Genomic DNA, 10,555 nt, shown 5'->3' with positions numbered 1-10,555 from the left:
TTCTTTACCTTTAAATGTTTTTTCAAGTTTGAGCTACTTGACATTGACGTTAAAATATTTGCGTTGGGACTTAATTTACATTTACAAAGTGTAGACTTTGTACCAGAAATCTTCTTAATTGGTTTATAATATAATTCAAAATGGGGCCAGGGAAGGGTTAAATCTTCTTCATCTGAAGATGAAGAATTGTACTATGGACATAATATTCTTTTAAAATAAATTATAAATTAATTAATAATATCATTATATTTACTTTGAATTTTGATTGAATATTAATTTCGACTAATAATTTAACAACGAGAATAAAAAAAAAATGTTGGAACTTGGAAGTGGTTGATATGAATTAAAACTCGGCTTAAATTATTAATATTAAGAATTAAAAAATAAAAAATAAATAAAAGTAATTTTATAATACAATAAAATATGTTTTTCTTTTTATTGATGAAAATATAAAGTAACGAGTAAAGTAACGTTTTGCGTTACCGTTACTCAAAAAAAGAAACGCGTTACCGTTACTCGTTACCTTTAGATGAAGGTAACGAATGGCGTTCTTTTTCTTCAAAAATAGTAACGTCGTTAGTAAGGACGTTAATTTTTTGACGTTACTTTACAGCACTATTAAATATAGATGATGAGGAGTGCTGCAAAAAATTCACCTGCCAGTTCATAGTTTTGATTATTATCACACGTTGCCTTTCCTATATAAAATTCAAATATGGTTAAGATATAATTTTAAAATATTCAGAAATCTACTAAATATTTTATTATTATTTGAAAATACAGCATTCAATCAAAAAATGTAAATAAGAATTTATTTGGTCAAATAAAATGTGGAATAAGATAATGAAGTATATAATTTGTTTTGGCTAAAATGTTAATTTAAATCGATAAATTAGAGCCATTTTACAACACTAAATATTAAGTAAAATAACATGCAAAATTGAACTCGATATCATTTTGAATATTTACAACTCAAATTGGAAGTATAAAGCAAAAAATGTGTTTTGTAAATTAATAATAAAAACTAATTTGAGATATTCGTCTTCTAATCGACTCAAGTTGAGACGACTCAAGTTCATGTAACTATTCGTCCTCTAGTCGACTCAAATATATAATATTCACGACTCAAGTTGTAAGTCTAAAATAAAAAATGTAAAACATAACAAATATTTTGATTAATAATTTGAAATATTCGTCCTCTAGTCGACTCAAGTTGATGACTTAAGTTCATAGAACTATTCGTCTTCTAATCGACTCAAGTATTTTATTCGTATTTTGTAAGTCTAAAGTAAAAAATAGTGTTGTTAAAAAGTCGAGTTCACCCGACTCCGACTCAGAGTCTCTATCGTTAATCGAATTAGTCAACTAATTCGAGTCGTGACAAGTGGATTCGAGTTGTGAACTCAAGTCTATACACTTGAGTCAACTAGAGGACGAATATTTCAAATTAGTTATTAGTATAAGTTTAACTTTTTAAAATAATGACTATAATTCTATAAATTTTTAAAAAAAGGATTTTAATATAAAAAAAAGTGAAAACCTAAAATTATTTTTATAAAAATCTAATATAGCCAAAGATTTAGAAAAAGTGTACCTAAAGATCTCCAATAAAATTAATGGGGAAAAAACTCAACTGATAGTGCCCCCCCCCCCTCATAGGAATATCTTGGATACGCCACTTTAAAAGTCAGTATAAAATATAAAAATATTTTAGAGACTTTTTTGTTTTGGTCATAATTTTGTGTTATTATTTTCTTTTATAGTTTAAGTGATATGTAATACATTTAAGGGAAAAATATTTCTATTTTATATCTATAAAGCAAAAATAGTTATAAAAAAAAATTCACTCAACTTGTTTTTTTTGTACAGCATAGTTATTGAATATTTTATAATTTTAATATTGACATATCAGTTATAACATTTTTCTTTTTTAAACAACTATTAGGTATGTATAGACATGTGCGCCGCCGGTCAAATGTGCCACCGCCGATGATTTTGACCACGCCGACGCCGCGCGCCAAAAAATTGTCGGCGCTCAACACGCCGCGGCCGATGTAAAAATTCGGCGGCGTGGCGGCGTGATACATATATTTTATTATTTATTTTATATATTATTTATGAATATAAGAAAAATATTAAATATTTTTTGAATTATTAAAAAATGCGATTTTATTTTTTAAAATTAATAAATATTATTTGCTATAAATTTGATTTGTAACAATCCTTATTCGCTCACCTTGGGCAGGTTTGTGATCAACGTGCTAGATAAAATAAGATTAGGACATTAAATTTGAAAAGGTAAATCTATATTTTATTCTTTTATTTTGATTCAAATAATTTACAACTCGTTATATAAAATTTATTTTTTATCATAATAGAAATTTTATTTAATGATTTTTATTTTGTTGCCATTATAACATATATAAAAATACCAGGACTAAAACAATTATATTGGATGCATCATTGCAATACCCTGTAACAAAATATAGTATATCCTTGCAAGCAAAACCTTCTTTTGCATGGAAACATTTTGGATCCTTAATATTAAAAACTGACACAAATAATAAGAGAACCAGTGTTGCTACAGATAAAGTCTTTTGTAATATATGCTTGCAAATAGCACTTGATAAAGATGGTGAGGATGAAAATAATTCTTCATTTTCAGAGTAAATTTTTTGATTATTTTATAAAAATTGGTAAATTTTTTAATTAGTTATCCAATCAAATCTTTTTCAAAAAATATCAGCACATCAAATATAATAAAACATTTACTTGACAAACATGATTTATCATGTAAAGAAGAAATATCTAAACAAAATTTAAAGTTATTTTTCAAACCCATTGTAAAAGATACAACTGACCCTATAAAAGATAAAAAATGGATTCTGGTAAGGAATTATGTTCTCATGTGTTGCAAGGATTTAATGCCATTCTCTTCTACAAATAATACTGGAATGCAAGATTTTCTAAAGGTTATTTGTAAAATCATTATAATTTTTTATAGGGCAATCTTAATTTTTATTTGTTAAGATATTTAATTATTTTATAACATCCCACATTTAGAATTTTTTATGGCATAATATTTTATTATTAACTTTTTATTAGGTAGAAATATGGCATTATTTCAGATGCCAAAGAATTACCTGACAGAACTACACTTATGCGGAGTGGATTAGATGATGTTTATTTATCAATGAAAGCATACATATACCAACAAATTAATGTAGGTCCTAAATTTTGTGCTATAACTTTTGATATGTGGACAGACAAATATAGACGGCGAAATTATATCACCTTTACTTTTCACGAAATAGATAATAATTTTAATATTGTATTTTATACATTGGCGACACATCATGTCACCCAAAAACATACCGCTGAAACTATTCTTTCCGAAATAGAAAAAGTTGAAAATGAATTTGATTTAGGGTCCAAGAAAATTCAAATGGTTACGGATGCAGGACCCAATGTAAAGAAAAGTGTTCTTCTAGGAGAATATGACCATCATTTATGTTTGGGGCATGGATTACATAATCTAGTGACAGTCGATGGAATAAAAAAAGTTAATAAAATTGAAAATCTCATTAAAAAAGTTAGAGAAGTTATAGTTGCCTTAAGATTCAAAACAGCGGATTTTGAAAATATAAACGATATAGAAAATAGAAAATGTTTTGAATCGATATCATATACATCGGATATTTTAGATTTGGATGATAATGATCCTTTTTATGAAGATCGTTTGAGGTATGATGATGATAGTGAAAATCAAAAATCATATGAGAAAAAACATAAAACCTTAAAATTAAATGTGCCTACACGTTGGCATAGTATTTTAATAATGCTGGAAAGTGTGACTGGCAATAACAAAAATCCTATAAATATTCTATTAAATAGAATGGAGAAACCGGATCTCAAATTATTTAACTCCGATTGGGACTTGGTGTATGAACTTTTTAATTTTCTTAAAACCTTCAAACAAACTGTTGAATTTTTATCTGTCCAAAAGGAGTTACTATAAATTTAGCCTTATTATTTCGTAGTGAAATTAAAAATCATTTAATTGTAAAAGAAAATGATAGTCCACCCATAGCATCCCTTAAACAAAATATGCTTACTAAATTTGATCATAGATTTCCAATAACCGATCTTCAGGTAGTATTTTAAAATACATATTAATTATTTTTTATACATTATTCTTTCTTTTATTTTTTTTACTTAGGTGTTAGGAGCACTTTTGGATCCTGGTTTTCAATCAATAAACATAGTAAATGAATATTTAAAGGAAAAAAATATTACTCCGGTTGAATTTTTATGTCAACACGCTACCTCTCTACGGTCTTACACGGACGAATTAAACGAATGTAAAACGACGGAAGTTGCTTTAAAACTCGATTATCTTAAGTCATTGGCTACGAAGCATTCATCTATTCAAAACAATAACCTGAAACAACAACACTATTTAACTAGTTTAGAAAAAGAGTGTTATTCATTATTTTCGCCTTATAATTTGGAGATAAAAGATGTCTTAGATTTTTGGAAGATAAGAGCATTGGATCTTCCTAAACTTTCAATATTAGCTAGAAAGGTCCTGTGCGTTCCAGCTACAAGCACACCCAGCGAGCGTGTATTTTCTATAGCTGTCACTATGAACTCTAAAAGATCATTATTATGTCCTTTAAATCTTAATAAAATAATATTTATTCATGATAATTATAACTTAATAAAATCATTAAATTATAGTTTTATACATAATAAAGTATAAATTTTATTTTAAAAGTGTTTCCAATGAATTTATAAATTTACTTAAAAAAATTTAAGTTAGAAAAATATTTGACGCCGCCGCGCCGCTGCCGATTTTTGTGGCGGCGTCTAAATCGATTCGCCGCCGCCAGCCGATCATTTTAAAAAAAGAAACGCCGCCGCCGAAAATGCTGTCGGCGCACATGTCTAACTATACTCCTTATTTAATAATTAGTAAATATCCAAAATTATTGAAGATTCCCAGATTATATTTCTTCTCATTAAATGATCAATCCCAATGGAGTGACCCAAGTAACATTCCATTACCGATTGATGAATGTTTCATACTAAGTTTTTTTATTTTGAAAGAAATATTGAAATGCACACATAAACCTTTATTGCAGGCAGTTAGTAATGATTTGGTTATGGTAACCAAACTAATACAACACACAAAAAAAAATGAAACACAGACTAGAAGTTAATTTTAATTTACTATTTCTATTAATAATTTTAAAATTTAGGTAATGTAGAAAATATTTTTTAAAAATTACATTACATGTTAAAATTTGTTAACCTTATAAATAGCTTATTTTTAATAATAATAAAGTATTTTGTTAAAATTTTAAATGATTTATTATATTCTTAATTGATATATGGGATGGGACTGATTCATTATTAAAATCAATCATATATGATCAAATTATTTTACGTGTAAATTTAAAATATTAAGGTAAAAAAAATAAATAAAAAGGTTTAAAATTTAGAGAAAAAATTTAGTATTTTTATTATTGTTAATAGACATATCTCTTTTTAATTTCCATTTGTCAGAATAAAATTATCGATAAACAATCATAATAAAATCAATTACTGCATTTAAAAAGAATATAATTCAAGGCAAAAACTGCTCCTCCCCCCAAATAAATCATTATACCAAAAATGAATATATCTCAAAATCAATACATTCTCTCAAAAATGACTTCTACCTAGTGTTGTCTGTTGTACGGCTCGATTTTTAAAAACGACTAACTCAATGTTTTACTCAGAAAAATATAATCACAGCAATATTCACAATTCCTCAAACGATTTATTTATAAAGTAGATTTGAAATTCTGATCAAATCAAAATATGTTTAAAAATCTTTTTGAACTTCAAACATTTTTTCTGCTTAAATTTTTGGAGAAGAAATTACTAATAAATTGTAAAAAAAAAAATAAAAGTTATTTATAACTTTATAGCACATAAAATAATTTTTTATTATAAAAAACATCAAATTTATCTATATATATAATCACCGTAATCAAGAAATGAACGTTTTTGTATATTCCTTAATGTTAATTTTTATTTTTCTCATCAACTTTCCTATCTTCTTAATGTTAATTTTTATTTTTCTCATCAACTTTCCTATCTTCTTAATGTTAATTTTTATTTTTCCTATCAACTTTCCTATCTTCTTAATGTTAAATAAATCGATGGAGACTATATCTTTCTAATGTTAAATTTTAAGAAAATTTTTTGTATATAACGGGATTCGAACCCATGACTTAACGTTTTAAAGGCAAGCGTTTTTCCCGCTCAGCCACCTTCTATATTAAATTTTGTAATATTATCTTTCTTATATACGCTATTATTTTGCTGTTATTTTTTATTTTTATTGGCTTATTAATCTTTATTTTTATTGGTTTATTAAGGTTTTATTTCATAGGTTTTAATTTATTTTCTTTCTATTTTATTGGTTTAAATTTATTTTCTTTGTTTTATTAATTTATAATCAACCATTTTTAATTAACGATTTTTTTTTAATTAACGATTTTTAAGAAGATCACAACCTTTTTTATATTTTTAAGAAGATAAAGTTATTTCTTACCCTGTCAAGTAAAATTATTATATAAATAAAATTTAATATTATATATATAGATTATCATGGAAAATATAAACATTTATACAAACCAACAATTTGTTCAAATTCTTTAGTAACAAGTGAAATCCAACTACCTTTTATATTAAAACGTCGTCAATTTCCTAAATCAGTGTCAACCCTTCGATCATGTAGGTTTATATTACCTGTTTTCTAATTCAGTGTCAACCCTTTGATCATGTAGGTTTATATTACCTGTTTTATACCATGGAAAACTTAATGTCGGGTTAAGCAAATATACCTCTCAAAAAGTACTAAAGTTATGATTGTACCTACAAAATATGCTCAAATAATTAAAGTAAGTATTTATTAAAATATCAATTAACCATTTTTAAATTTTTAAGAAGATAAATTTCTTTAACTTAAAACATAATTTATATTTATTTATGTTCTTCTCACAATATCTCATGTCCATATTTTTATATGAACGAGGTAAATATTAAACTTTTTTTAAAAACTCATTTTTAAAAATTTGATAATTTATTTTTTTCCCCCTGAAGATAATTTCAATAAATTTGAGGGTTGATTAATTATTTTTTTAAATAAGTTAGATGTCTACATGATCGAATAATAGTAATAACAAACGATGGGAGAATAGGAAATTGACGCATTTTAATTTAAAAGGTTGGATTTTACTTGATACTAAATTGGTATTCCAGAAATCACATATTAATGGTGAGAGTAAAGGTTCAATTGGCTAAATATAATTTAAATTTATTTGTTAAATTTAAAATGTAATATGTACTGTAGTGAATTTGATTGGCATATTGTGGCATAGTTACATAGTTTAAGTATTTGAGTATTTTAATTCCATAAATTAAATAGGTATATAGTAGAGTCCATTTGACTTTAAATAATAATGTGTGAAATATTATAATTAAAATAATTTAGTTTATTTCTAAAGATAAATCTTATACTTGAGAGAGTAAGATTGATGGGAATCATAAATTTTTCCACTATTATATGTTTTTTTTATATATTTATTTTTTGATTGGTTAAATAAAATATATCTATTTTTTTAGTTGATATTTTAATAATTACTTGGGAGTTATTTGAGCATTTTAATTCCAATAAATTTGAAGGTTAATTAAGATACAAAAAAAATTTTCCTGTTAATAGTTCATGATTTTTTTATTCCCGTCATTCTTGATCAACTAGTCATAATATAATCATTTAAATTATATTTCATAATATTATAATATAAAAAATATTAAATCTAATTTGTTGCTAAATATAAAATATTATTAAAATTTAGTATAAAAATATAAATAAAATAAATATGAATTAAAAATGTTAGGCATATCTTACACGCTGACGGAAGATTAACCGATGCAAAATTTTTGACCATTATTATTTTAAGTGGAAATTTGATTAAAAAGAATATTTTTTCATGAAGTTTTTCCCGGGGTTATTTTCATCTGGATGTATATATAATTCAGGATGTAATGGGTAATCGCGATACAAGAAATTTAAATGGGAATTAAATGATTACTAATTCTTTTAAATTATCTCATTTTCAGTTTATAAAAATTTTTTCAAAAATGATTCTGCTGAGGATCGAACTCAGGACCTTTTGCGTGTAAAGCAAACGTGATAACCGCTACACTACAGAACCTATATATAGTAAATAAAATATTTAATCTATAAATTATTGCCAAAAAAGTAAAGATTTGTAAATAAAACCTCGACTCTATCGTAAGCGCTATTAGTTCAAAATCCATTGCCAAGCGATACAATAGTGCGCACGCATTTGCGTTTCGCCGTACTTTCTTAATATAAACGTAACGCTTTCTTTATTTAAATTGAGGCGGCGTTAATTATTTATAAATTTTGTAAAAAAAAATGGAGTTTATCAGCATGGATCAGAAAAGGATGTTAGCATTATATTTATTGACAAAACATAAAAGATGGAGGAAAAGTAGAAGAAAAGCATCTCAAATATATATTAAAAGAAATTACTCTATGAGTATGTTACACTTAATTATCCTATATTTATTCATAAAATATATTTAATAACTAGTATGTCCTTTTCACAATTATAGTTCAAGGATATCCAAATTATATGTTGCATGCAGTTAAATCAAGCAATTTGGAATGCTGCCAAAAATATTTACTTGCCAAAGCCTTCAAAAGATTGGGAAAAAGTACATTATATTTATATATTCTAATAATTATTTAGATTTCCCAGGAGTTCCTGATCTATTCAGGGTTCCCCAATTGTATTGGTGCCTTGGATGGGAAACATATCTGTATAAAATGATTTCAATTTTTTTGTTACAAACATATATTCACAATAGTTTTGTGCCTTAACAGACATAAATAGAAAATTTGTTACATAATATAATAATAAGCAATGAAGGAATAGGTGCTGATGTTGATGGCACAGGTACAACAAATATTTTAGCACTTTATATTTTCTTTATATGTAAAAGATACAATGCCGAATATGACCACTAGATTGAATCAATAATTTTAAGAGACAAATTTCAGGCTTAATTATTTTTTTATATATCATTGTTATAAATAATGTTAATTATATCAAATATGTGATTGATTTTTGTTATTAATTAGAATATTACCTAATAAATAAATTTATATGATAAAATAGAATTGTGTTTAAATTTATAAATCTTTATTTTGATCACCTTATAATTTAAAATCCCAGAATTTATTTGACAAAAAAAATTAATAAAAAACTGAAGTTAATGAGTTATTTATTAATGATATTATAATTTCTATATTATAAAAGCACTTAAATACTTTTTTTATGGAATTAAGTATTTATATTTAAATAAATCTAATTTAATGTAATTTTTCCATTTTTATTAATAAATTTGGACACTATTAATAAATTTAAACTTTATGAATATTTATTTTAACTACGAAAAGAAAAAAATATAAATACAATAAAATCATATATATATCCAAATTTATACAATATTTCAAGAGCAATTTGACATTTTTTATTGATTGTTCTATTGGTTGTATGTAATTTTAATTGTAATGGAATAGAAGATTTTCATTACTTCCGATTTAAGATATTGGTTAGTTACACTAAAACCATATAGCCCTTCCTTCTTCCATTGAAAGTAGAAATAATCTTGGTAAAATATAAGCTTTTTAGATGATTATAAATACCTATTTGCAGGTGGCTTCTTATTTATAAGAATCAATAATTTTTCATTTGGCTTTGGGGTGAAATAACATTCTTAATACTCTCACTAGTATCAAAAACTATTAGTTGGCCTATCAGCAATTGTAAGTTCCATAAATTTTATATACTCCAACCATTTGTACGATGTCTATCAATTCATATTTATAAATATATCATATTTCTTCCATTTTTGAAGTAATATCCATTTTTATCATATCAAAATCTATTATTTATTATAATAAAAAATTTAAAAAAAACGTGATACGTGATAAAAGCGTTTTCTCATCCTGGTTGTGGATATAACAGCCTCAAAAATCCATCAAAATGGATAGTTAATTAAGGGGGAGAAAATGAGGAGCTATTCACAAGTTTGTGGTAGTGTTGTTAAACAGCTCGTTTTGAGCCGATTTTTAAAAACGGCTAACTCAATATTTCATTCAGAAAATTATTACGCAAGCCTGAAGATTTTGCTCACAGTAGGAACAAAGGTCTAGGCATATATTATCGAAATCTCGAGGCATAGGTAATATTTTTCTAGCTAAAATATTGAGTTAGCCGTTTATAAAAATCGGCTCAAAATGAGCCGTTTAACAACACTAGTTTGTGGGCAAGCCGGACGTACTTGTAAGCACAACAGTCCGAGTACTGTTGTTTAAACGTCTATAGGCTAATAATAAAAAGAATTGGGCAAAAATAAGCCTATACCCAAGAACTGCAAAAATAATTTAATTACTTGTGGGAGGTGG

At 25.5% G+C, this 10,555-nt stretch overlaps 2 long non-coding RNA genes and 1 other non-coding gene across 4 annotated transcripts; 1 reads left to right on the top strand and 2 right to left on the bottom strand.

Annotated features, from left to right (window-relative positions):
- Positions 1 to 8,197: 8,197 nt before the first annotated feature.
- On the bottom strand, positions 8,198 to 8,270 carry Trnav-uac (transfer RNA valine (anticodon UAC)). Its single transcript has one exon. It is a non-coding gene; the product is annotated as a tRNA-Val (tRNA).
- Positions 8,271 to 8,520: 250 nt separating this feature from the next.
- On the top strand, positions 8,521 to 9,161 carry LOC135924903 (uncharacterized). The gene is made up of 4 exons (XR_010571438.1): positions 8,521 to 8,621; positions 8,676 to 8,799; positions 8,835 to 9,041; positions 9,088 to 9,161. It is a non-coding gene; the product is annotated as an uncharacterized LOC135924903 (long non-coding RNA).
- A 342-nt stretch (positions 9,162 to 9,503) lies between these two features.
- Positions 9,504 to 10,251, bottom strand: LOC135925066 (uncharacterized). 2 transcript variants are annotated; one of them, XR_010571513.1, is made up of 3 exons: positions 10,075 to 10,251; positions 9,794 to 10,032; positions 9,504 to 9,732 (listed from the first exon to the last, which is right to left on the bottom strand). It is a non-coding gene; the product is annotated as an uncharacterized LOC135925066 (long non-coding RNA). The 2 variants fall into 2 exon arrangements; XR_010571512.1 differs by having other exon boundaries at positions 9,504 to 9,729.
- Between the last annotated feature and the right edge of the window lie 304 nt (positions 10,252 to 10,555).

Source organism: Gordionus sp. m RMFG-2023, chromosome 2 (genome assembly GCF_954871325.1).
Source record: "Gordionus sp. m RMFG-2023 chromosome 2, tfGorSpeb1-WG-v2, whole genome shotgun sequence".
NCBI lineage: Eukaryota > Metazoa > Nematomorpha > Gordioida > Chordodea > Parachordodidae > Gordionus > Gordionus sp. m RMFG-2023.
The sequence above is the reverse complement of the archived record's forward strand: the minus strand, read 5'-3'. Positions and strand labels throughout refer to the sequence as shown.